Genomic DNA, 26,026 nt, shown 5'->3' with positions numbered 1-26,026 from the left:
GTAACATTTGCAACATACCTGTGTTGATTGCATTGTAAGTACACAGGTATGCATCATTGATAAGTGAAAATAAAATAATATGATCTATCTATCCCATCACAGTTGGAATATGTAGAGATGAATGTGGTTAGAGTTTCACTTTACAGATCTGCCCATTACATGTTGTTACATGGAGGATCTGACAGATAACATTCCATGCAACAGCTATTACTGAGAAGCTGACGGTACAATGACTCAAAACAAAAAACACAAACACAAACACACACACACATTGGGCAGAATCAGACTAAAAAAGAATGTCTGAGGAGATCTCCTACAATTCATGTTATTCTAGAATATACTGTAGCATTGATCATTTCACAAGTTTAATTTGAACATAGTCACACATTAACATGCATAAAACATTCAAGGTGTGTTCATCAAACACTTACACTTACCTATACAGTATCAGTCCTCCTAAAATCCTAAAGAGTTACTGGCAGCGTTTAGAAGACAGCACGTTCTCTACACCTTGTCAGGATCTGGTGGGACATCACAACATTAGGCAGTAGGTTGTGTCCTCGTGTCCCCTCCCTAAGACAACAGTCTTCATCACTTGTCTAACACTAAGCAACCAAAAACAAGCAACGGTATTTTCCACTCCAGGAAGGAAAGTACCCCCCCCCCCCCAAAAACACACACACACACACACACACACACACACACACACACACACACACACACACACACACACACTGACCAAACCAGTCAGACGAGTGCCTTTGGGGCAGAAAGCGCTATGCAAGGCCTTGGCTAACAGGCTCATTCCGGGTTTCAGATGAGAGAATGAGAGATATGCTATCCAAACGCATACCTTGGGCCGTTAGGCTCTCCAAGTTTCAGGGTGCAGCCAGGCAGAGGGAGTACTGGGGCGAGGAGGGGGAGGAGGGGGGAGCAAAGCTTTATTCCCAGTCTTTGTTTGAGAGCCAAAGTGAGAAGAGTTAGAGCTTGTACTGCAGGCCGTCTCCTGTTTCTGCTCCGAAGAGACCAACACCCCCGATTGATAGCATAACTGTTAGCATACTGTACCATATCTGTTCCCCTGCTGCAAATATAGTGGAGCTGCCTGTCACACACCAGCACACAACCAGCTGCTTAGGATGCAATGAGACTGGATTTACATGTATGACTGCCTTGATGTTCTCTCTATTGAGATGTTATCAAAGGAGAGAGGGAGTGAGCACCAAGTGACTTGCAGGAATATGGTTTAATTCCCTTCAGTGTTTCGTCATGAAACTGGTGTCTGTGTTGGCATGACCTCCTTATTGATGACTGCTACAGTATATTCAGGGAGGAAAGCAGCTATATATAGTATGTATTCAGCGGTGACAGGTGCCAAATTAAAAGTAAATTGGACACAATACAGTATGTGCCATAATTTGTTTTAATTGCAGAGCTACTGTATGTACTGTATTGTCTATGTGGTGATTCACATAATCTAGTGGACCCAGTTAGTCATGAGACAAGCTTTTGGAGGAAACTCCAGCACATAGACAGATACAGATACTGTCTGGCTGTCTGGGTTCCTGAGTTTCAGGGCAAAACTCAGTCAGGGGACAGTGCCCCTGAGCATGACTGCAGCAAATTAGGTCAAACACATGCTGGAGTGAAACAAGCAGCCTACAGAGATTCCCAAAATAAAGGAGAGGCTACTAAGCTTGTGGTGCAACTCCATAAGCTAAGTATTAATGTATGGCAATCATGCACTGTATGTGTTGTAATAATGAACGTACCGTACTAGTTGGTGCAGTCCAGCCCAGCTAGTAGATTGTGAAACTCAGTATGACTAGTTGTTCCCATACTGATGGCATCTGTGTGATGGTGGAGTTCGTTGGTATTGACATCACTGCATACTCACTGGTTGTGAGCCAGGAAGTAATGGGAATCACATACCCTGACATAACTAAAACTAATCATTATGTCCCAAAGCAGAACTTACAAGTCCTGTCCAAAAATTCCCACCATTAGAAAATACACTAACTCAGTACATCCGTAAAAAGATGAATCAGAAGTCATCCCAAAGACTTTTTGATATGGCCTCTGGTGCATTCTCAGACAGGCGGCAGTAAATACTAACGCTTTCTCCAGCTGTAGTTATGTGGAGCTTTGTGTTCAAAGGCAAACAAATCACAGTCTTCCAGTTATGTGCTGGCAGAGACGTATCCCACAGAGATGCTATTTATATCACAATCAGCTGATGCCCCCTACGTCCACTTCTCATCAGTCTGAAAACTCTTCATAACCCCTGGTGTATTCCGGTCTCAGAAACATAAGGACATCAGCGTTTGAATGCATTCAAAGCAGAAGTTTGAGTTACATAATGTGAACTCACTTACTGGAGAGGCTCATGTTGAGCTACTCTATTTGTTGAGGCTCGCCTTAAGGGCCATAAGACAATCATGTTAAGTATAAACTCATTTCTCCTTTAAATCCCCCACTAGGGTAACTGGCACTGGACCCTATTCTTGCCTGTTCACTCAAAGCTAGCACACTGACTGTAAGTGTTGAAACATCTACATTTTTCAGTAATTGCAGTAATTACTCAAAATCCAGGACCCATTCTAGTGACCTTGTCATCATGACTAATGTCACAGCAGTCCTCTCCATGCCCCTGATTTGGGTAATTCTTGGTAAGTCAGTCCACTGGAAGTCACGCTGTGAGACTGAGAGCTAAATTAACTGACTGAGACCTCAGTATGAAGATTTCCTGTTTGAACCGTCAACCAGAGAGATAACAGCCTCCTCTCTGACTAATCATTTTGGCCCTCAGCTTCACCCTTTAGCAGGCAGATACAAGACAGAGCCCTGTCCTCATTCCAAACTCCTAGTGGATTCCTTCACTCTGCTGCCTGCAGTGGCAACTCCTACATATTCCTAGGGAATGGTGCCAAATAACGGCATTTTCACTCAGTCATAACCCGACAGGCCAGTAGATGGCAGAAAAGCCATAATGTTGTTCTAGTGTTGTTCTCATACCTTATAGTAGCCTATTTCTGGATCTAACGTTGTATTCATACAGCAGTCATGATGGCCACACATTCTACAGCGCTACACTTGGAATACAATCTTACAAAATTCCAATTCTAAAACGTTTCTTCGGCTGTCCCTGTGGGAGAACCCTTTGAAGAATCCTTTTGGTACTTCACCATGATGGTACTTCAGCCTTTCAGCAGAGGGCGCTAGAGACACATATTCACTCTGCACATCCACGGAGCAGGGATACATTGCCCAGGTAGCACGTCTGTGTTCATGTGTTCGATGTTATGTATGTGAGGGTTTGTTGTTATGCATGAGATGACCGATTATATGCGAGGACATTCATAAATAAATGCTCCATTATGTCTGTTTTGTCTCAGGATGTATTCCATCATTGTGTATTTATTTGATAACAAACAAAAGCTTTGTAAATTGAGTCACACCATTCACAACAAGGAGGGAAACAGACAGCGACAGCATGAGGAGTTGCACTGTTTCACTTCTGATTTGACATTGAACAGGGCCATAGAAAAGCCTATCTACTGTACGGCAGTAGTGATCAAATGGATGGATCTAAAGCATGCATCTGACTTGAAAACGTTTCATTTTACAAATCGAAATTACCTTAAGAAGACAAAACTCACATTATGACAAATTTAGAGAACACACGTATTGTAATTCTATAATCGTACACATTTGTTTTTCTAAACTACAGAACATTGGTTTGTTTGCCCTCTTAAGTCTGGTAATTATGAAATAGCTTCTTCAACGGAGGCAATTAGGGCATAAAAGAGAAGTGAAGGCATAGGTCCAATCCAAATATTAATTCCTAGACAATTGTGTCATGAGAAAGTTGTATATATGTAAACAAGAGGTTGAACATTTCACCTTGTCTATCATAGAGCCACTGGGGAGTTATATTGCTTTCACCTATCCAACTCAATGGCCACGGTACGGATTGTTTATGTACAGGGCCATAGACACCCACATGAACATACTGTTTGATATGGTGATCAGACAATCATGTTTCTGAACAGGCTATATTGGGCAGTGTGAGCCCCAACTGTTGTATGTATATGAATGATCTGTAACAATGAGATATGAAGGACAGTTTATATTATGTTAGAGAGAGGATGAGTTAAGACTGTTTCTTCTAAAATTGTCTTCTATGGTAAAACCAGACCTCTGACCTCTGACATACTGTAACATTTACATTAGTATACTGTTAAGTTTCACCAATGAAATTCACTAATAAGTCATTATTAATCTAGTTTGTTGAGTAAATATGCTGTTAAAAGTAATATAAAAGTGTAGAGGTCACCATGGTAGAATCTAGAGTAGAATAAGAGTATTTACATATTAGCCCTATCCAATTCCAATACAAACACTCTTCTCTTTCAAAGAAAGAGGGGGAGAGAGAGAGAGAGAGAGAGAGAGAGAGAGAGAGAGAGAGACTGTGGGGCTGTCTTACAATGTAGGCATTAGGGCTGTTTGTCTCTCAAAGCATCTGTCCAGAAGAGAATGTAGAGCACCAAGTCAGTATTGTACAGTGTACCTGTACTGTAGGTCTCAAACCCATGCCAGTGGGCAGCCATTGTAAATAGACTTTCTGTCACTTCCTTACAACTTCCTAACCCTTTCACACTGCCCTATTGTGCCAAGTTTGTTACAAAACAAACATACATAAATAATTACAAGCAAAACAGCCACTGTCCCCTGGGAACTGATGATATTCTAACTTTATGACCAGTACGAAGCACTTTAACCCATCACCCTGACCCCAGAGGTTAAGCTCTTCATAAACAAGATGGGATATGATATTGAGTCTGTCTGCCAATTGCAGTCATGTCCTTTTACTGTTTGCGATGAATAACACGTACAAATGACCCAATAACAGAGGAATCCTGCTTTGTGGCCACTGGAGAGCAATTAAGCTCTACATTCATGGTGAGTTATGGGCAAATCGACAGCAAATCGACAGAATGTTGCTGGGACTTGATTTTTCACTTTCAAATGTATGCCAAACAAAAAGCCTTGATTGTAAAGTTTTACATACAACCATACAACTCTATGCACAATGACTTTTTCCTAACAATTTACACATTTACTTTAAGAAGTTTAGTAACAGAATTACCATAAACTACATTTTTTTTGTAACTTTTTGTAACTACATTTTCCCAAAACTCTAAATACCTGCTCCAAATTCAGATTCAAATGTGTCTGCAGAAAGAGTGGGGTGTCAGCTATGATATGATACCTTGAGTTTGAAAATATCTATTTTGGTTGTTGAGCTACAGCAAGTGAAGTGGATTTACATGCAGTATTACAACAGAATTATGGTAACAGAAATAACAGAAATAAGGTAACAAGTCGATATCAGTAAAAACACCACAAGTACTTGGTAGATCTAGGTCTGCAGTACCTTCATGTATAGTATGTCTTACTTTTGTTAGCTTTCATTTTCCTCACTCGTCATGAGGCAGAGAAATTTTAAAATATTTTACATATGTGAGTTCTTAAACTTATAGAAGCCAAACCATTTCTGCAAAACAATATTTGATATTACTTATTATTAGTTCACCTTGAGATTACTTGAACATTAATTAGGTTTGATGTTTTTCTAAACATCTTTAACAGACTTTTTCTGGTAGATGTTTTCTTAGATGCTTTTCCATATGTTTGACCAGAAGTCAAATCCTTTGCTTATTCCTTTTTTTATGACGGAAGATGGATGATACATTTATTTCTGACTTCATTTCCCAAAAATATAGACTCTTAGCTTTCATTTGACACCCAATTTGGTATGCTCTGATGAATTTCACATCTTGGTCCTCATGGGTCCTCTTACATGGAACTGCCCTTATCAGTAATTACATGTTTTCAAAAAGTGACACACACTTTGGAAAACACCTTTCAGAGTAAAGCCCATTGATCCCACAGTGAGAAGCAGGTAATGAGGCTGTCATGATTCTCTCAGTACATTATCACCAGCATGGGTTAATACAACTGTCAGCTAAGAAGTTCCATCAGAACATTCATCAGAAAAGCATTCATCCAATACTGTAGGATAATTGAGGAATAAATTAGAATGCTTTATTTCACTCTCTCCTGTATGCTGTCTCACAAAGATATCCACGGGATGACTTTTCAGATGGCGGACACGTGCCTTTGAATGGACAATGGAGCGCAAGGAATTGTAGGTCTAACAATTGAGAAAGAGCCATGTAAAATAGCCTATTTTTGACTACCTCTGTTTTTTGCTGTGATTGTTTTTTTTTGGTTTCAATGAACTTTCTAGAATGTTTATCGGTCACTGTTGCCTGACAACTGCAAAATCATAAAATAACACAGAGATAGACAAAAAATAGGCTATTTTCCATTGAGATCATTGAGAGGACCACTTTCCTGTCCCCTCAAAGGGACACGGCTGCAGGTTACTGTACCCCAGTCAGGGGTGCCAAACAGAGTTTTTATGAGATTAATCTGAGTTTGATGCTGCTCAGGCTACTTAGGTACACTATATTAGTGTTTTAATTAATTCCCTGGAGCACAGACTCTTGTGGTCAAGGGATCATAATGTAATTTACACATTAGAGTGGACACGCAAGATACACACTACATGTTTCTGGTAGGCCTATGGAACACGGCAGCAAAAAAGGCACTCTACACACACATATGATGAATGTATTGCACACACACACACACGTAACTCAACACATTATTCATCAGGATATGTGTGAATGTATGTGAATAATTACGTAATTTAAATGAAAATAAAAATATTCAGGAAATTGCACACTCTCTACACTCCTGGATGGAACTATCCTGCTGGGCTGTATCAGACACTACATCTGGACAGAGCACTTGGATGCAGCCTTCTGTGACCAGGCCCACACAGCCTGTCCTGAGCACTACTGCTGAGTGTGACTGGTGGCTGAGGGCATCAGCGATGTCACAGGAACTACCTGACCCTGTCACATTTGGTCTCTTCTCCATGTACAGGCCTGAACTATGAGCACAAAGATGAACTCTGAGACAGCGGACGACCGATATATCTGCCTCCTCCTCTTCCGCGGTCACTCCTGTACATTCATCTCTTCTGAATGAGTAAACCTGTACACGTGGTGTGAAAATTCCTCTATTAATGTGTATCAAGAGAATGGAACAAAGACAAAAAAGCGTTTCTTTTTCAATTATTACTACACATTTTGCCCTTTAATCATTTAACTTTTTCTGTAATAGGACACCAGACAACACATGACCATTGGTCCAAAATCAAAAACATGTAGATACATTCAGAGCTTTTAATAAACAGTTAAATATTTTTAAGCAAATACTGTACCTATTGTTTTTACAACTATTTGAAAAAAGGTAAGGAGATTTGTGTATGAATGATAACAACTTGTAAATGGAATGCAGTGTTATACATACTACTATAGTCTATATATCTGCTTTATAGTCAATATATATTGTGTAGCAAGTCTCTAAAAAACGGCATTGACACTTGGTTCATGCTGACTTTTTCACATTAGTTTAAGGAAGCTTAAAAAGTAAAAGTCTTGGCTTGTCTCTTTACAGAGCAGCCTCTCAAAAGTTATGCAAAAACAAACAAGAGAAAAATCCAGAATGCTTGAAGGTGCTTCTTGGTCCCTGCCAGTTACATTTTTTTTTTTTTTTTTTTTACATTCATGGCATTTAGCAGACGCCTTTGTCCAAAGCGACGTACAACAAATACATTTGTTTAAGTAAGTCCATCATCTATCCAACAGTCATCATAAGACAAAGTAATCAATGCTCACACCAGGTGCCATTGGCAGTCAGAAGGGGGGAAAGAGAGAAAAAGTTGAGTGTCATCTGTGTAGGTGTGGTAGGAGAAACCATGTCAAGAAATTACAGAGCAGAGAGATTTGGTATAGAGAGAGAACAGTAAAGGCCCAAGGTAGGAGCCCTGGGGGACACCAGTGGTGAGGGGTCACCACAGTTCCTGTGACTGACAGCCATATGACTTGTAGTGATGAGCACCATACTGAATTGTCTGGCATTGTCATTGAGAGGGACCTGACACAGTGTCAGGTAAAGTAGGAGCCAGCTGAGCGCTAGAGGTGTCTGTGAGTTGGGTGGAGGTGACGATCCGCACTCCAGCACTTCACCCTGTCTTGTCTTCTGTCAGCTCTCTGAGAGAGAGAGAGAGAGAGAGAGAGAGAGAGAGAGAGAGAGAGAGAGAGAGAGAAAGAGAGAGAGAGAGGGAGAGGGAGAGAGCGAGACAGAGACAGAGACAGAGAGAGGGAGGGAGAAAGAGAGCGCAGCACAGGTTTCATTCGTTGTCTTGTTGGGAATGGCATAAAAGGCCAGACATAAGGGTTTACAAAAAATTCCATCCATATACTACTACTAGTACTGGTATACTTAATCAATAAGATGCATCATATGATACTGGTTTAGACTATTTTCATGTTTAGGTGAAATATCATCTTACCCTGACAGGCACGTAGGAACAGGGGTGCAGCCCCATGTTGTGATAGTGTGTGTGACAGTATGTGGAAGTCTTTGTCATCTAGGCCAGCGTTTCCCAACCGCTGTGCCGCGGCACACTAGTGTGCCGTGAGAGATCGTTGGGTGTGCCGTGAGAAATTATCCAATTTCACTTTTTTTAATTAACATTTATTAATTATTATCTGCAAATAATATGCCATTGTCGAGTGTCTGTGCTATAATATAGTGACTGGCAGAGTAATGTAATATTCGTCCGGGTGGCAGCAGGTAGCTAATTGCCTCTTTCCTGCATAGAGACAAGAGAATTAGTGACGCATGCGACAGGTCGTGGTTGACAGTGATGGAGAAGTTTTTAAAATGGAAAAATGCAAACTCCGAACTGGGCCCTGGACAAGATTCTGACCCAGGTGAAGGCCCTAGTATGAGTGGTGGTAAAAAGAACACTGGCCTAGGCTACAGATTCCCAACCGTGATATGCTGACTGTGTAACGCATAAAATGGATTCATGTTGGAAATTGCTCATGGTCCCACATTTAAAAGTAAGAAGTTGTAAGGCAGTAGATTTTGACGAAACAATAAATAACACTAACCCTAACCCTACATTTTAAAAACTGTTCACTGGTGCAGGTGTACGCAACATACAACTCGTATTCTGGTATTAGATATAGGAGCAAAACAATATTTGAAGCATTCAAACGATCTAAATGGCCACTTTATTGTCAATATACATTATTTTACACTTTGCAAAAAAATGACCACATCATTTTAGAATATTGGCAAAGCGAGAACATTTTTTAGCACTGCGTGGGGATTTGCTGGGCATTGTTGTCGTGACAACGGACGCAACAATGCCCCGACGTTTAATGCGCAATAAAAACATAATGATTCTAAAATAGTATTCAGACAAGACTGCTTTGATTTCACACTCAACTTTTCAACCGATTAATTAGCATGCCTTTATTCACAACAAATTAAAGATGGAGAGAGGAACGATTGTTGATCTGCTTAAATCAAAGGACAACACGATTTTTCACCTAAGACAGACCCTCCAAAATATGTCTACGGGAGACTTTATAGGTAACAATATGCAGATGTGTAGGCTCCAGATGGAGAGAAAGAGCAGAGAGATGACTGCACAGTACCAGGCCGCTCTGAGTGAGAAGGACAAGAAGCTCTACTCTCTCCGGCAGCTCCTAGACAACCACCAGCTAAACGAGCAGAGAACCATCAGGGCCCTGGAGGATAGGTGGAAGAAGGAGAGAGAAGGTCTAGAGACGGGGAGGAGGCATGTTGTCGAGTGGGGACTCTCCACCTTCAAACAAAAAGATGACGTCATTCTTTCTCTTGGCCTCAAAGTAGAGTCCCTTGAGAAGGAGGCCGAAGCTACCAAGGAGAGAGAGAGGAAATGGGTAGAGGAGAGGAGCGAAATGGAGAGCAGGGCGAGAGACGTAGAGGTGAGGGAGATATTCAGGGTCAAAGAGAAAGAGAAGCAAATCAACTATCTCCTTCAGGCTATGGAGAGGTCTAAAAGAAAACAGGACAAAATGGCCAAAGCCCACACAGACCTCCAGAACCTCTGTGCCTCACAGGAGAAGAACTGGAGAGCAGAAAGGGAGGAGATGGAGAGGCAGGCCAGAGAGGCAGAGCAGAGGAAGATGGAGGAGAGAAATGAGATGGCCACCCTCCAACAAACCCTGGAGTCTCTACAAACCCAACTGGATGACATGTCCAAGGCCCACGTGGACCTCCAGACCCTCTTAGCTGCTCAGCAGGAGGAACGGAGAATGGACAATAATGAGAAGACCAGAGAGATAGATAGTCTCAGCGAGGCCCTCTACTCTTCCCAACTCTACTCTGTTCAAATGGAAAAGTCCGCTAGCTGTTTTTGGGCCCTCTCTGTGAGAGAGAGGAAGGAGATGAGGGAGATGGAGAGGAGGATGAACAAGGCTGTGGAGAAGTGTCTGACCAAGGAGAAAGAAGTGGAGACCTTGGAAAGAGAGAGGGAGGAGCTGCGACAGCTGCAGAAGCTGAAGGACTGCGAGGATGAAAAGGAGAGACAGGAGATGAGAGATCAGCTCGCCATGAAGGCCATAGAGCTGGAGAAAGCTGAGAAAAAGGTACAGTACTGGCACTTCAATGAATCATTGGACTTATCTACATTACTTTAATGAAAACAGGGTCAAAAACAGTTGATCATCATGTTATAAAGCCCGAAGTTGTTGGTTTTGTACTTTAATACCATATCTCGTTTCAGATCCATTCAAGGAAAGGATTCATGAAGTTCTTCAAGCGACAGAACAGGGCCGACATCCCGGATGGAAAGAAAGTGAATGGCAGGAATGAGAGAGAGAAGAAAAAGAAGGAGTCCTGTTAAGGATGATTGCTGTCCTTCTTTTTATTTTTGCAAACCCTCCCCACCACCCCCACACACTTTTCCTACCTTCCCATCAACCCCCCCCCCAGTCCCGTCCTCCAGCCCCCCAGCCCTCCAGCTCCCTAGCTCCCTAGCCCCCTAGCTCCCTAGCTTCCAGCCCCCTAGCCCCCAGCCCCCTAGCTCCCTAGCCTCCAGCCCCCAGCCCTCAGCCCCCAACTCTCTCTCCCTCCCCCCTCCTCCCTCTCTCCATCCCTAACCCTAACCCTAACCCTAATCCAATTCTCCTTGTAGTCTTATTTTGATCCTTATAGCATTTTCTGTCAAATGGACTGAGATAAATAAACCATCTGATTATCTCCTAAACACCATGACTGAAGTATCTCCTAAACACCATGACTGAAGTACATCATTGTATTCTTTTTCCATTGTGTTTATCATCCACCCACTCTCATTCAAGTTCACTTTGTTCTAGCTTAGACTTCCACAGTCTCAATGTCTAGCTCTCATTTAGCCAGTCTGAGTAATGTGCGTGTGTGCATGCATGTGTGTGTGTGTGTGTGTGTGCGTGCGTGTGTGTGTGTGTTTGTTTGTGTATGTGTGTTTGCATATAGGTAGACGTGTGTGTTTGTGTTTGTGTGTGTGTGTGTGTGTGTGTGTGTGTGTGTGTGTGTGTCTGTCGCTCTCCTTATGTTATGCCATCACACTTAAATATGACTAATACTGTAGGACTACACACAAGCTGCTGTTGTTATAGTTTATAACTTATTTATAACTCATTTTGACATTTTACATTTACACTTTAGCCATTCAACGCTCTTTTCTAGAGCCACGTATGCACAATAGGTGCAGTTGTCTAAAGTCAGTGAAACAATATATCACAATCATTGCAAGTAGGCTAATCATTGTGCACAAGTGCTGGTATTTATTAAGTGCAGGTCCCTCACAAGTAGGAAATGTTGGGAAGTGCAATGGTGGTTATTAGAACAGTGCCTCTACTCCCACTCTAGCAATCTGAATTCATCTACTGTAGGTGTAGTTGCGCAGATGTCTCACACGCGAAGCGTATGAAGAAACGCATGCCCTAATATCGGGACAGATTCGTAATTATTTGAGTTGAGTAGATTCTGCGATTACAACAGATTAATAATGAGTTATTTAATTAGGATAGCAGTCTGTTGTATTGTAGCATACAAGTACCGTACGTGTACTGTGCGTAGTCCTACTTTGAAGTCCCCGAACTCCGTGCGTAAAAATATATCCAAATTACCAGTAACTAGTGTGCCGTGAGAGATCGTTGGGTGTGCCGTGAGAAATTATCCAATTTCACTTTTTTTTAAATTAACATTTATTAATTATTATCTGCAAATAATAATAAAAAAAAAAAATAAACCCTGTCTTGTCTTCTGTCAGCTCTCTGAGAGAGAGAGAGAGAGAGAGAGAGAGAGAGAGAGAGAGAGAGAGAGAGAGAGAGAGAGAGAGAGAAAGAGAGAGAGAGAGGGAGAGAGCGAGACAGAGACAGAGAGAGGGAGGGAGAAAGAGAGCGCAGCACAGGTTTCATTCGTTGTCTTGTTGGGAATGGCATAAAAGGCCAGACATAAGGGTTTACAAAAAATTCCATCCATATACTACTACTAGTACTGGTATACTTAATCAATAAGATGCATCATATGATACTGGTTTAGACTATTTTCATGTTTAGGTGAAATATCATCTTACCCTGACAGGCACGTAGGAACAGGGGTGCAGCCCCATGTTGTGATAGTGTGTGTGACAGTATGTGGAAGTCTTTGTCATCTAGGCTACTGTCACGCCTGAGGGTTCTGTCTGGTGACTCTGGCGCCCCCCTCCGGCCACACGGGTCAGGGCCTCCCAATCTGCTGGGATCACCCTCATCCGCTTCACCTGTGTGTTCTGTCCCCGGTGCTATTTAGCCTGTCTGTTCCCTCATGTCCCCGTCCGAGATTCTCTCCGTATCCTCCCCGTTTGTGCATAGTGCCCGTCTGTCTGTTCCTGTGTTTATATTATTCCACTTTCTAAGTGAGTACTTTTGTTACGGAGCTGGTTTCTCCGCCTTTGTTTTATCGTTTTGACCCAGTGTTTGTTTGTTTGTTCCCGTTGTCCCTACCCGTTACTATTAAACGATATCCGTTCTCATACACTTCGCGCTGTGGTCTGAGTATCTCTCCGCTTTTGGGTCCACCACACTACCTCTCACCCCGTAACAGGCTACTGATTAAATTGTGTGATTGCTGTTAAATTCTACACTTTTCAATCGCACTAACCACTATGTTATTCTCTTGTCAAAAGTCACCAGAATTTCTTATTTAAAAGATGATGGGTAACATTTTCGCAGGGTACAGAAGGGGGGGACATGGCCAAAATGTGAGGTGTTCACCTTACTCCATCTGACATTACATTGCTCTCTCTCACTATATGTGATCACTTTTTGTGGTTGTGCACGTTGACATTGGCTCCTGCTCGATTGTAGTGCAAGTTTGGATGAGTTGGGATTGACATGCCGACAATGATATGTAACGCTCTTGTGATCAGAGCTGTTTATCAGGTCAAGACGGGTGTACTCGGGTAAATCAGCTGTAGGCCTTGTCACTTACCTGAGACCCGATCATTTCATGCTTTTCACTCGCACTAACCACTACGTTATTCTCCCATCAAAAGTCACCGGAATTGCTTGTTTAACAGCTGACATGCACAGCCTCCCCTTCACCCCCCTCACAACATTTTCAGGCAGCACTCCCTCACAAAATATACTTCCGACATCCCTGTACCCTGAGTTGCAGTAGTGAAACCTTCTCTGGTTCTCCATTCTCCATTGTCTCTGTGGAGATTTGGGCAGATAATTTAAGCAATGCTAACTTCGGGTCTGTCGGAATCCTGGCTATTGAAGAGGGCGCTGCTAACGGTTAGCCTGTGCTGTGAAAAGCAAAGTGTAGAACGGAGAACTGGAAAAGCTTTCACTACTGGCCTATGAGGACAACTCAGGGTAAGATGATATTTCACATGACAGTAGGCTGACCCTGTATTACTATGAGTACTGGTATACTTAATCAGTTAGATGCATTCTTCATCATTTTCTCAGTACCTGCATCCTGAATCCACGTCAGTGAAAACACGCAGCATAAACTCTCCCAGTACCCCTGGGTTAAAGGTGGAGGGGATGATGACGTAGCGACCCTTAGAGAGGATGCACCTCTGGAACACTGTACGTGTGTTGCTATACAGAGATGTCGCCACGATACTCTGGGTGAGGATGTCATGCATGCGGTACTTCCTGTTGAGTTCCACCTTAACAGAAAAAACACATGGAAATGACTGTAGTGACAAATATTTGTTTATTTCACCCATGTGGTTCATTGTCTCTTACTGTGTGTAATGGAATATACAGCGCATATATTAGCTTGAACTACTCAAATATATGTGTGAGTGAATTCAGAAGAAATTATTTTCTCGTGCCACACCTCTAATAAGAAATCAGGGTGAACTGCTCTCCACAGTTTTTTCAGCTTGCACACACAGTGCATATTAATCATGTGTGATTACAGGTCTTGTTGAAATAGTGATTCTTGTGTCTGATATGAACTGGACATTTTAAGTAATGTCCTCCTATAATTACAAACACCCACTGACTGGTTTGCTGATTCTTCAGCAGATGAAGAGAAAAGTGAAATTCCATTGATCTGGCCAAATTCTTGAGAGGGGGAAGCCAAACATGTCACAGAGAACTTCTCCCCTAAAAGAAATTGACCTAAAATAATATGCTCCAGTGCACACAACAGTGGATATTCGTTTAGTTTCACTGACAAATGTGTAATATTTCTGGCCCGTGTGAGGTTGCATTTGGTCTAAAGCGGCCCGCTACCAAAACAAGTTTGACACAGCCCAGTCTCCCATCCCAGTCCCACTATACTCATTCTCAAATTGAACTCTCTCGTCTCCTACCTTGAAGACAGCAAAGCCAACGGTGAGGTTCTCTCCCTGCCCAATGCGCCTGTGGATCTTCATGTCTCGCTGCTGGAGGGAGATCAGCACCTCATCCTCCTCCTTGGTTACGTCAAACAGGAACTGTACAGAGGACAGACATATATACATGAGGACCAGGCACTCAGAGTTCAAAAAATTAAGAACAAATTAGACACTCAAACGGATGATACTAGTCTAGAGTGGTCCCTCCAACGTATGGTCTCAACGATGTGATCGGACACTTCATTTGAACGTCTATTTACGATTGACGCAACAATCAGCATTGAGCTGACCACACTGTTATTTCACATAAACATTTTTTCACAAATTATAGGACTATGTTTTTACAACTGTATGTCCTCAATGTGAACAATTTATTTTTTTATGTAGACGTTCACAATAGTAGAAACAGCAAGGTTAATAAGATTAAAAAGGGGTGTTGTGGGGTCAGTACCTGTGGGTTCTGCAAGAAGGACTCTTTGTTGTTCATGCAACCTCCACAGCGATTGTTAAGAGGCTCTACTTCCTTGGTCCAGCTACCAAAATGCACCACTTCATCCCATGTCTTGTGGATGCTGATCAGGGAAGTGTTGAGGAGACGACACAAATTTGCGTCTGTGAAGTACTTACACCAGTCTGTGAACGCCATCCTGTGGAGATATCACACATATCACACAGACACACACACACACACACACACACACCAATTAACATAGGCAGACAAAAAACACTATTACACACCCTAAACAGGCAAGATATTAGTTATAATCTTTGATTACACTCACCAGAACTCTCCATCATCCTCTACTGTGATGCCAAGATTGTCTCTCTTCATGCTGCCAACCTTCTCCCATTCCGCTGAGCTGAATGATAGACAGGGGGAATGGAGAGGAGAGAAGATAAGAGAGGGAGATTGAAATGATATATAATATATTCCATGTTATGATTGTGGTACAGATTGAACACTATGTGGAGAGGATTAATTCTGCTAAATGACTTCACCTGTCACTCCAGGCTCCGTTCCATTCAATCTTGCCCCAGGGGTTCCTCATGCGTATCAGGGAGATCTCATTTGGGAAAAACCACGAAAACAGCCAATGGCCCAGCCGCACCTTCTTCACTGCCGTCACTGAGTATGCATGTCCCTTCACCAGCCCACATGCCATACGTGCCTCAATTTCAGATGGTGATGCCTGACAGAGTGACAAAGTCAGCAGTCAGTCTATTGTGTCCATCATCTAGTGCCTAGGCATAGGTACTATAATGAAGTCTTAGGGCTCCAATTTGCATGTGCAAAAAAGTGATACAGAAAGTAATATTTCGAATAGACGCGATGAGACATAATCCAATGGGAGTTTCAAATACTGTTTACTAAAACTCTGGTTGAATAATCACTGTTTTCTCTAAAACATTGTTAAAGACAAGGTACAATACAAATCATGCTGGAGAGTAGTCTGAGTTCAGTCAGCAACAAGCAATTTGGGGAGTAAAGTAGTAGAAAAAACTTTGTCAAGAGAAAACAGACCTTAATGGAGCTACTGATAATGCCTCCCCTGTCGTAGACTTTGAGCAGGTCCTCAAAGAGTTTGTCCTGTTTTTTCTGGTCAGAATGGAAAGCCTCAGCCTCTAGGTTGATGGCCTCTGCCACAGCTCCGCTGAAATCCACCACTGCATCCCCTGCATCCCCAGAGTCCAGTGACTCATAGCAGCCAGAGAGCCTGGAGACACGGAGGGAGGAGCCATAGAGAAGTTTGGGTGAAGAAGAGATGGGTTAGGGTTAGGGTTAGGGTTAGGGTTAGACCAGAGAGCACACAATGGAATGAAGCCTAAGGGTTCACAGGGTTAAGAACGTTAATGTAATGCTGACTTGGCATAGGCTTTCTCGAGGAGGGCACTCCAGAACTCGTTGTTGAGTTTTGAGTGGCAGTAGATGAGCTCCCCATTGATGGTGGGCAGACGGTCATCCACCACCACATCCATCCACTCTCCAAACACCCAGAACTGGAAGTGGAAGATGCCAGCGTAGCTCTCAGGATGCTTTGGGTCCCACTCCTGCTCATTCCAGTCAGGGATTACCTGTCAACACAAGGTGAATCATACATCCAGCCATAATGTGGACAATGCAGTTTGATAGAGCAGACAACAACAGCAACAACAAAGATACCTCAGTGATGTCAGCGTGATGCCCAAGCATCTGAAGAGCTGAGGAATGAAATGTTGTCTATTGTAAGGAAAGCATAGTGTTGCCATTGACATTAATATAGTGAATCTCTATTATTTTTATTATCTATTATCTATTTCACTCTGTCATGTGAAAATGTGTGAGATGTCTGACCCAATTGCTCTCACTAAATGGGACAGTCTTACTTTTACTGTTCATGTTTTAATGTAATTAATTTAAATGTAAGACTAAGTAGCTGTGGTTTAAGCTCAAAAACAAATGGATGGTGAACAATACTTTTCCTTGTCAATGTCATTAAACTGAAGAGAAGATTCATTCATCTCTCTCTGTTCACACAGAGAGTGTTATTCTGTCTTGGTGTCAGGGCGAAGGAGAGGTAAACAGACTAAGTTGAACTGTGAGTCAGGTGTCAACTGTATGGAATGACACATAAGCAGTAGTGTACATCTCACCCACATAATTCACAAACATTATATGTGTGTTACCAAACATCATGTATTTTTCTGTATACTTTGACTGAGAAACTCACACTAAATTCTCATACACTCTTCTCACACTCTTCTCCAGACTGTGTGACAAGAGGAAACCAGACTCACCTTCTGCCAGAGGTTTGGCTTCAGTGCCAGGCAGGAGCACGCTGCCACAAACCAGCAGTTACCCACAAGCCCTTGGTTCAGGTCATGGGAGCTGATGCCCTCCACAAACAGATGTGGCTCATCACTGATTTCCTGTGTAAGGAGTGAAAGTACATATGTTCATTTTGTAAAACAAACAATAAAAAAACAAAACGATAGTCACAAAGTCTGGTCAAATAGTTCTGGCTTAGAGCATGTTTTCTTTTAAAATGAGTATAAGCTCTCTGGAGGTGTTTTTCTCTTATCATTAAGATTGTTACGGTTCCCCCTCCTAACCAACCCTCTGGCGCCACCTCGAGGCCGCGGCGGTCATCACTGGAGCGTCTTCCCAGTCGACAGCGCACCTGGACCCGATCCTCAATCAACACACCTGCGACACATCCCCAATCAGCACCCTACGTAAACCCTGCCTGATCTTCACTCCAGTGCCAGATCGTACTGTGTCCCACGGTAACCCTTCGAGTATTCCTTTACGCTTCCTGTGTTTGTTTGTGTTGTCACCGCGTTCCCTTGTGTCCACATCCAGATACCCCGTCCTCCCTGGTGTTTCCCCTCGTCGACCCTTCCACGGACCTAGCCCCCTCCCCGACGACTGGACCTCCCGGCTTCCCGACCATCTGCTCGTCTGACTACCCGCCTGCCTGCCGAACCCCTGCTCGTCTGACTACCCACCTGCCTGCCGAACCCCCTGCTCGTCCGACTACCCGCCTGCCTGCCGAACCCTGGACCGACCCACGACTACTCTGTTGGATTATCCTTCTCTCCCCTACCCCTTTTCCCCCTCTATTATTAAATACGCCTTCGGGCTAAACCCCCACCATCTCTGAGCGCCGTGATTTGGTTCCGCTGACGTTCTAGTGTAACAGAGATATTTATTTTCTCTCCTTGTCAGACCAGTTTTTGAGCAATATGTCATCAGAACACTGAGATAGGAATATGTTAAATAGAGTTCTAGCTCTGTGTCTCGCTCCTATAAGGGAACAGCAACAAAGTCAGCCATACAACCTGACATAGATGTAATAAATGGTGTGTACACATCACACATTTACTCTACCACTTCCAAGAAGCACCCCATGATTCACTATGACACAACCCAGGGACACTTATATTCTACTACAGCAAATGAATCCTCAGACAACCTCTCAAAACACATTGACCTTTGAAATACTCAGAATATAGCCTATAAAAAACCCCCATGCTATGCACAGTACTGTAAGTGTCAGAGGATTTCATTGTATCTGCCCATCTAGAATGTGTGATAAATACATGGCAAAATCCATGTATTTTGCCTCAAATAAAGTCGTCCAAGTGAATCAAAATCAAATGGTAAAGTATCTTTGGTTTTGCAGACTCACCTGTGGTCTTTTCCATTCTACAACACCAGGAGGTGGTTTCTTGTAAAACAGAGATGCGTTGGTGACTGGAAACTCAGGATCCTCAAAGAGTTTCTTGTCCTCCAGACATTCCTTCTTCAGATCCGCGTAATGCTGATTTTTGTAATGAGTTGCTGAGGAAAACATTGTTCAGACACTGGAACCTCCAAACTGCAAACTGACCACAGAATAAGACTTCACATTACTTATGGGCAGAGACTCACAAGGGGATCTATAATTTTTGTAATCTGTAATTAGCACATCCATGTTTGGAAGTTAAATGAATGATATATATATATATGTATATAGGCATTGATTCTTGTATAATATAACTTAAATGCCTCATGATCTTAGATCATCAGAACTCAAAATATCAACTAGTTTTACTCCATTGTTTATGAACAGTGCAATTGTAAACACACACACACACACTGTATAGCAACAAAATATTGTTAATTTTGATCTCATGGTAGGTCAGTCCTTGCATCCATAGCTCTGTCTATGAAATTGAGAGCTGTAACATTTCTCCAGCCCCATGTTCTTCAGCTGTTTACCAAAAAAGTGATGGAGAGCCCGCTTTGTTCTTGTTTGAATTACAGATTGCAACTTTAACCTTGGATGTCTGGACATCTATATACATATACATATTCAAATCATTTTGGAATCATTTTGTGATACTATGTAAGGCAACCTCCATCATATCAGGGCAAGAGACTGATATGGTTAGGATGAAATACCATATTACTATAACAGTAACAATTTTACAATATTATAACACATATACAATAACATATACAATAACATATAACACATATACAATATTAGACATGTAACAGACAGAAGTAGAAACACAGTATTATCTTCAACCATGGATTCACTGTACTCTGACCTGTCACAAAAGCTACAAAAACAAAACTTTTACTGTCTTGAATAATATGGAAAAATCCAGTTTATAGAGTAAAAATATTGACAAGCATAACAGCCACTGATGATATTCTAACTTTATGACCAGTACAAAGCAGACTAAACCTATATTTGTCAAACTATTTCAGTTGTATAGTTATAGTAGTAATAGTAACAGTGTTATTTTTAGAGAAAGCTCAGCAACACGTCTACTGTACCTCACAAGGCGCTGTGACAACACCCTCCTCTTGGACTACTGAAAGAAAAGGTTGTTCTCAGGTCTTTTTACCTGTCTGTCTCGCCCCTCCCCCAAAACACCTCCACAACCCAGATTAGTATCGCCTTTGTATGCTCATAGCAAGGTGTGAACAGTGAATGCGTGCTGCTGTCATTGTTGTGTGTCACTGAAATGTGTTAGTAATGTTGTATAGTACTATACAACTGTATATGGCTACACATTGATGTCAGTGTGATGACTGTGAGGTGCTACACAGATGTAGCTGATGTAATCTCTGAATAGTATTTACATTTTAAGGAATGAAGAAGAAATTAAAAAGCTAAATGCAAAATGCACTAAAATGCAAAAAATTTACCGTTATTTAAAAACTAGACAGACAACATTTCGATCCTGCAATGATCTATAAAATAATGAGAATGCCATCTTATTCATTTATGTATTTATTATGACAGCCATGTAATAGTTTTTTTCTACCTGATATGAATGGCCACAGTTATAATATTCGTAAAAGTGTGTTTAGCTCATTCAGGCTAAATATGTATAGACCACTTTAATTAGTGGCATTTGTCCTATGTCTATACATATGGGTGTGGTGGTACACTTCTGGCGGAAATTACCTGACGAACATCCTTGCAGGATCAAAATGTCTTTCTGGTTTGTAAATCAAGGTATGTGGAGGAGCAATTGAGTGTGTGGGCTCTTTTTAATTTTATACACTTTTTTCAGCCATGCACCCCACTAAGGATGTGCGTTTTGATAACACTTTACTAAAGAATGAATAAGAGCCATTATGATGAGGGATTTTCCACACTGTGTGTGTGTGTGTGTGTGTATGTGTGTGTGTGTGTGTGTGTGTGTGTGTGTGTGTGTGTGTGTGTGTGTGTGTGTGTACGGACAGGGCGAACAGGGGAAATTAAGAACTGCGCAAATAAAGTCCACCAAAACAGTACCTATTGTGTTTTAATTGCTTCGATTACTTCTGGAATGTTCTCCACATAGCTCTAGTAGTATAGTGTGTGTGTGTGTGTGTGTGTGTCATCATTTGTAACATGGTAACATTTGCAACATACCTGTGTTGATTGCATTGTAAGTATGCATCATTGATAAGTGAAATAATATGATCTTACATTCATTCATTTACATTCATGGCATTTAGCAGACGCCTTTATCCAAAGCGACGTACAACAAATACATTTGTGAATCATCTACCCAACAGTCATCATAAGACAAAATAATCAATGCTCACACCGGGGGCCTTTGGCAGTCGTAATGCCAGTAGGCTAGTTGTTGTTGTTGTTGTTTTTTTAAAATATATTTTATTAGCAGGAGAGAACTTGTACAGGGGGTAACAGGGGAGAAGAGGTCTCGGGTTTAGGGTTAGTATAGGGGGGGTAGTGAGGGTAAAGCGGTCTTTAGGAGGGACTGTTAAGATGTAGTTTGAAGAGATGGGTTTTTAATCTACGGCAGAAGATCGGAAGTGTCTCTGCAGTCCTGACCGTTGTGGGAAGCTCATTCCACCAGTGGGGCGCCAGGACAGTGAACAGCCGTGACCGAGTAGCGCGGCCACTGCATCCACGTAGAGGCAGCGGTGTCAGGCGGGCAGCCGAGGTGGAGGAACGGAGTGATCTTGCAGGGGTTTGGGGGCTAACCATTGCTTGCAAGTAGGGAGGGGCTGTTCCCTTTGCCGCCCGGTAGGCAAGCACCAGGGTCTTGAATTTGATGCGAGCTGCTACCGGAGGGTGCGGAGGAGGCGTGACATGGGAGAATTTGGGGAGATTGAACACCAGACGAGCGGCAGCGTTCTAGATGAGCTGCAGAGGCCTGATGGAGGAGGCGGGGAGTCCGGCCAAGAGTGCATTGCAGTAGTCAAGGCGAGAGATTACAAGTGCTTGGACCAAAAGTTGTGCTGCTTCTCTGGTGAGGAATGGACGTATCCTTCTGATGTTGTAGAGGAAGAATCTACAGGAGCGTGCTGTCGCTGTGATGTTCGCCACACAGGATAGGCGGTTGTCAAGGATCACCCCAAGGTTCTTGGCTGTATGGGAGGTCACAGTAGAGTTTTCTACTGTGATGGAGAAGTCTTGGAGAGGGCAGGCTTTCCCTGGGAGGAAGAGCAGCTCAGTCTTGTCAAGGTTGAGCTTTAGGTGGTGGGCTGACATCCAAGCAGAAATGTCTACAAGACATGCCGAGACACGTGTTGCCACCTGTGAGTCAGAAGGGGGGAAGGAGAGAAAAAGTTCAGTGTCATCTGCATAGGTGTGGTAGGAGAAACCATGTGAAGAAATTACAGAGCCAAGAGATTTGGTATAGAGAGAGAACAGTAAAGGCCCAAGGACAGAGCCCTGGGGGACACCAGTAGTGAGGGGTCGTGGAGAGGATAGCGATCCTCTCCATGTCACCTGGTAGGAGCGATCGGCCAGGTAGGATGCAAACCAGGAGAGTGCAGAGCCAGAGATTCCCAATTCTGAGAGGGTGGAGAGAAGAATTGGGTGGTTTACTGTGTCAAATGCAGCATACAGGTCCAGAAGAATGAGAACAGAGGAGAGGGAGGAAGCTTGAGCGGAGTGGAGAGCCTCCGTGACAGCGAGGAGAGCAGTTTCAGTGGAGTGCCCAGCTTTAAAGCCGGATTGGTGAGGGTCAAGGAAGTTGTTTTGAAGGAGGTAGTTAGGCAGTTAGTTAGAGATAGCACGTTCAAGGGTTTTAGATAAGAAGGAGAGAAGGGATACCGGTCTGTAGTTATGGACAGCAGACGGGTCAAGAGTTGGTTTCTTGAGAAGAGGCTTGACTCTGGCTGTCTTGAAGGCAGCTGGGACAGATCCTATGGATAGAGAGGAATTGATTAAGGTGGTAGGGAACGGAAGGAGGTCTTTGGAGATGGATTGGAGAAAGGGGGAGGGGGCAGGTGGTTGCCCGCTTGGATGTGACCAGCTTTAGAACATCTTCAGGGGAGAGGGGGGAGAAATCTGCTAAACCAGGGACTGGGAGTTGCGCAGTGGGTTTGGGAGGAGAGGTAGCATTGTTGGTGAGTGGTAGAGGGAAGGAGCTGCTAATGTCATCAACCTTCTTTTCAAAGTAGGTGACAAAGTCATCAGCAGGGAGGAGGGGGAGGAGGAGGGTTGAGGAGTGAGGAAAATGTGGAAAAAAGTTTCCTTGGGTCAGAGACAGAGGATGGAATTTTGGAATGGTAGTATAAGGCTTTAGCAGATGATCCAGATGAGGTGTAGTTGAGGAGGAGAGAGAGATAAGAGTCTAGATCATCAGGAATGCCAGATTTTCTCCATTTCCTCTCAGCTGCCCGGAGCCCTATTCTACAAGCTTGGAGGAAGCTGCATCAGTGGATAGAAGAGTGAAGGATTCAACAGAGGGTAGGGCAGATAAGACAGAGGAAGAAAGAGTGGATAGTGAGAGGGTGCGCAGGCCGCGACGAGAGGACACAGTGTGAATAGAGGCTGGTTAGGAGGGTGAGCATTTGAGAGGGAGGGAGAAGGATACAAAATGATGGTCCGAAACTGGAAGAGGGGTAACAGTGAGGTTTGAGGTATGGGAGGATCTAGTGAAGACAAGGTCAAGCTGATTGCCCGCCTTACGAGTGGGACAGGGTAAGGCCGAAGGAGGATAGAAGGTCGAGCGTTCCAGACGAGTGAAGCTTCTCCGACTGGATGTTGAAGTCTCCCAGTAGTGTGAGCGGTGTGCCGTCTTCAGGGAATGAGCTGAGAAGGACATCCATCTCATCTAAGAAGTGTCCAAGCTGACCTGGAGGGCGATAGATAACAACAATGTGAAGTTTGACAGGAGAGGTGATAGAAACAGCGTGGAATTCAAAGGATGATATGGACAGGTGTGACAGGGGAAGGACATTATGTGACCACTTAGGCGAGATGAGGAGTCCTGTTCCTCCTCCTTGACCAGAGAGTCTAGGGGAGTGAGAAAAGGAGTAGGCATCAGAGAGGGCTGCCGGGGTAGCTGTGTTATCTTTTGTAATCCATGTCTCTGTGAGAGCAAGGAAGTGGAGAGACATGAAGCAGGCATAGGCTGAGATAGCCTCTGCTTTCCGGACCGCCGATTGGCAGTTCCAAAGTCCTCCCATGACAGTGAGGTCATGGTCAGTTGAGCATGGTGGGTAGACTAGGTTGGAAGGGTTGCGAGTGGAGGTGTAGTGTCGATGTGTCCTCCTAATGGAGGAAATAACAGAAATGGGGAGAAAGCACATTGTGATTTTTTGCTGATATAGAGGGAGAGGGTTAGTGGGAAAAGTATACACAATACACTCAGAGTAATAAAGAAATGATCAAATTAGAATAAAAATACTTAGTAGTATGGCCTTCCTCTCAGGCCTTCCTCGATGGACTCCACAGATAGACTCCTATGTCTTTGTGTCTTGAGTCTGACTCCACAGATAGACTCCTATGTCTTTGTGTCTTGAGTCTGACTCCACAGATAGACTCCTATGTCTTTATGTCTTGAGTCTGACTCCACAGATAGACTCCTATGTCTTTATGTCTTGAGTCGTCGTGTCAGGAGGCTGTCGCTCTGCGCTCGTTACAAAAAAAATGCAGATTCTGTGATTGCTGATGGCTAGCAGGGTGGCAATCCCTCCCACCTGACAATCAGTTAACGACCAGACAGGCTTCACGACTCACTCAATCCCAAATGTATTAGTCGTGGTCCAGGGTGAGCAGGAGTTAAATAGTGTTTAGGCCCTCCTACTGGAGATTGACAGCACTTCACAGCTAATTGACTTCAAACAGATGGCTTCCAATAGAAACTACTTAAGGCAGGATAGCCAAACAAAACAACTCTTAATAGCACTCTCATTAGAGAGGCAGGATAGCCACTGAAAAAACAAACAACTCCTAATAGCACTGACTACAAACAAGATCAAACTGACTTACTCAGGCTGGAGAACAGGCTTCAGGCAGGATAGCCACTGAAAAAACAAACAATTCCGAATAACACTGACTACAAACAAGATCAAACTGGCTTACTCAGGCTGGAGAACAGGCTTCATGCAAGATAGCCACTGAAAAAACAAACAATTCCTAATAACACTCACTACAAACAAGATCAAACTGATTTACTCAGGCTGGAGAACAGGTTTCAGGCATATTCCATTACAGTGGGAATATGTAGAGATGAATGTGAATGTGGTTAGAGTTTCACTTTACAGATCTGCCCTTTACATGATGCTACATGGAGGATCTGACAGATAACATTCCATTCACTAACCAACAGCTATTACTGAGAAGCTGACGGTACAATGACTCAAAACAAAAAACACAAACACAAACACACACACACATTGGGCAGAATCAGACTAAAAAAGAATGTCTGAGGAGATCTCTTTCAATTCATGTTATTGTAGAATATACTGTAGCATTGATTATAATACAAGTTTAATTTGAACATAGTCACACATTAACACGCATAAAACGTTCAAGGTGTGTTCATCAAACACTTACACATACCTATATAGTATCAGTCCTCCTAAAATCCTAACGAGTTACTGGCAGCGTTTAGAAGACAGCACGTTCTCTACACCTTGTCAGGATCTGGTGGGACATCACAACATTAGGCAGTAGGTTGTGTCCTCGTGTCCCCTCCCTAAGACAACAGTCTTCATCACTTGTCTAACACTAAGCAACCAAAAACAAGCAACGGTATTTTCCACTCCAGGAAGGGAAGTACGCCCCCCCCCCCAAAAAAAATAAATAAACAGGTTCACACACACACACACACACACACACACACACACACACACACACACACACACACACTCACGCTTGATGCTATGAGACTGGATTTACATGTATGACATAACTAATACCAATCATTATG

At 43.0% G+C, this 26,026-nt stretch overlaps 1 protein-coding gene and 1 pseudogene across 4 annotated transcripts in view; both read right to left on the bottom strand.

Moving 5' to 3' along the window:
* LOC310824283 (calpain-5-like) overlaps window positions 1-20,195 on the bottom strand; it is a 41,483-nt gene extending 21,288 nt beyond the window's left edge. For 2 of the 3 annotated variants that reach the window (XM_083697163.1, XM_083697161.1), the window contains exon 1: window positions 438-589. The gene's annotated coding sequence lies outside the window, so the exon portion shown is untranslated. Of the gene's footprint in view, window positions 1-437; window positions 590-20,171 lie in introns of those variants that run through there. The other variant, XM_083697164.1, reaches the window with a different exon arrangement.
* Window positions 7,382-25,795, bottom strand: LOC310824308 (calpain-5-like; annotated as a pseudogene). The gene is made up of 11 exons (XR_014555085.1): window positions 25,657-25,795; window positions 19,033-19,228; window positions 17,639-17,770; window positions 16,728-16,936; window positions 16,386-16,578; window positions 15,863-16,053; window positions 15,646-15,723; window positions 15,315-15,510; window positions 14,840-14,962; window positions 13,983-14,185; window positions 7,382-8,189 (listed from the first exon to the last, which is right to left on the bottom strand). The product of XR_014555085.1 is annotated as a calpain-5-like (transcript).
* Between the last annotated feature and the right edge of the window lie 231 nt (window positions 25,796-26,026).

The sequence above is a fragment of the Argentina silus genome, assembly GCF_951799395.1.
Source record: "Argentina silus genome assembly, chromosome: 2".
NCBI classification, from domain to species: domain Eukaryota; kingdom Metazoa; phylum Chordata; class Actinopteri; order Argentiniformes; family Argentinidae; genus Argentina; species Argentina silus.
Note: the sequence above shows the minus strand (reverse complement) of the source record. Positions and strands in the feature narration are given on the sequence as shown.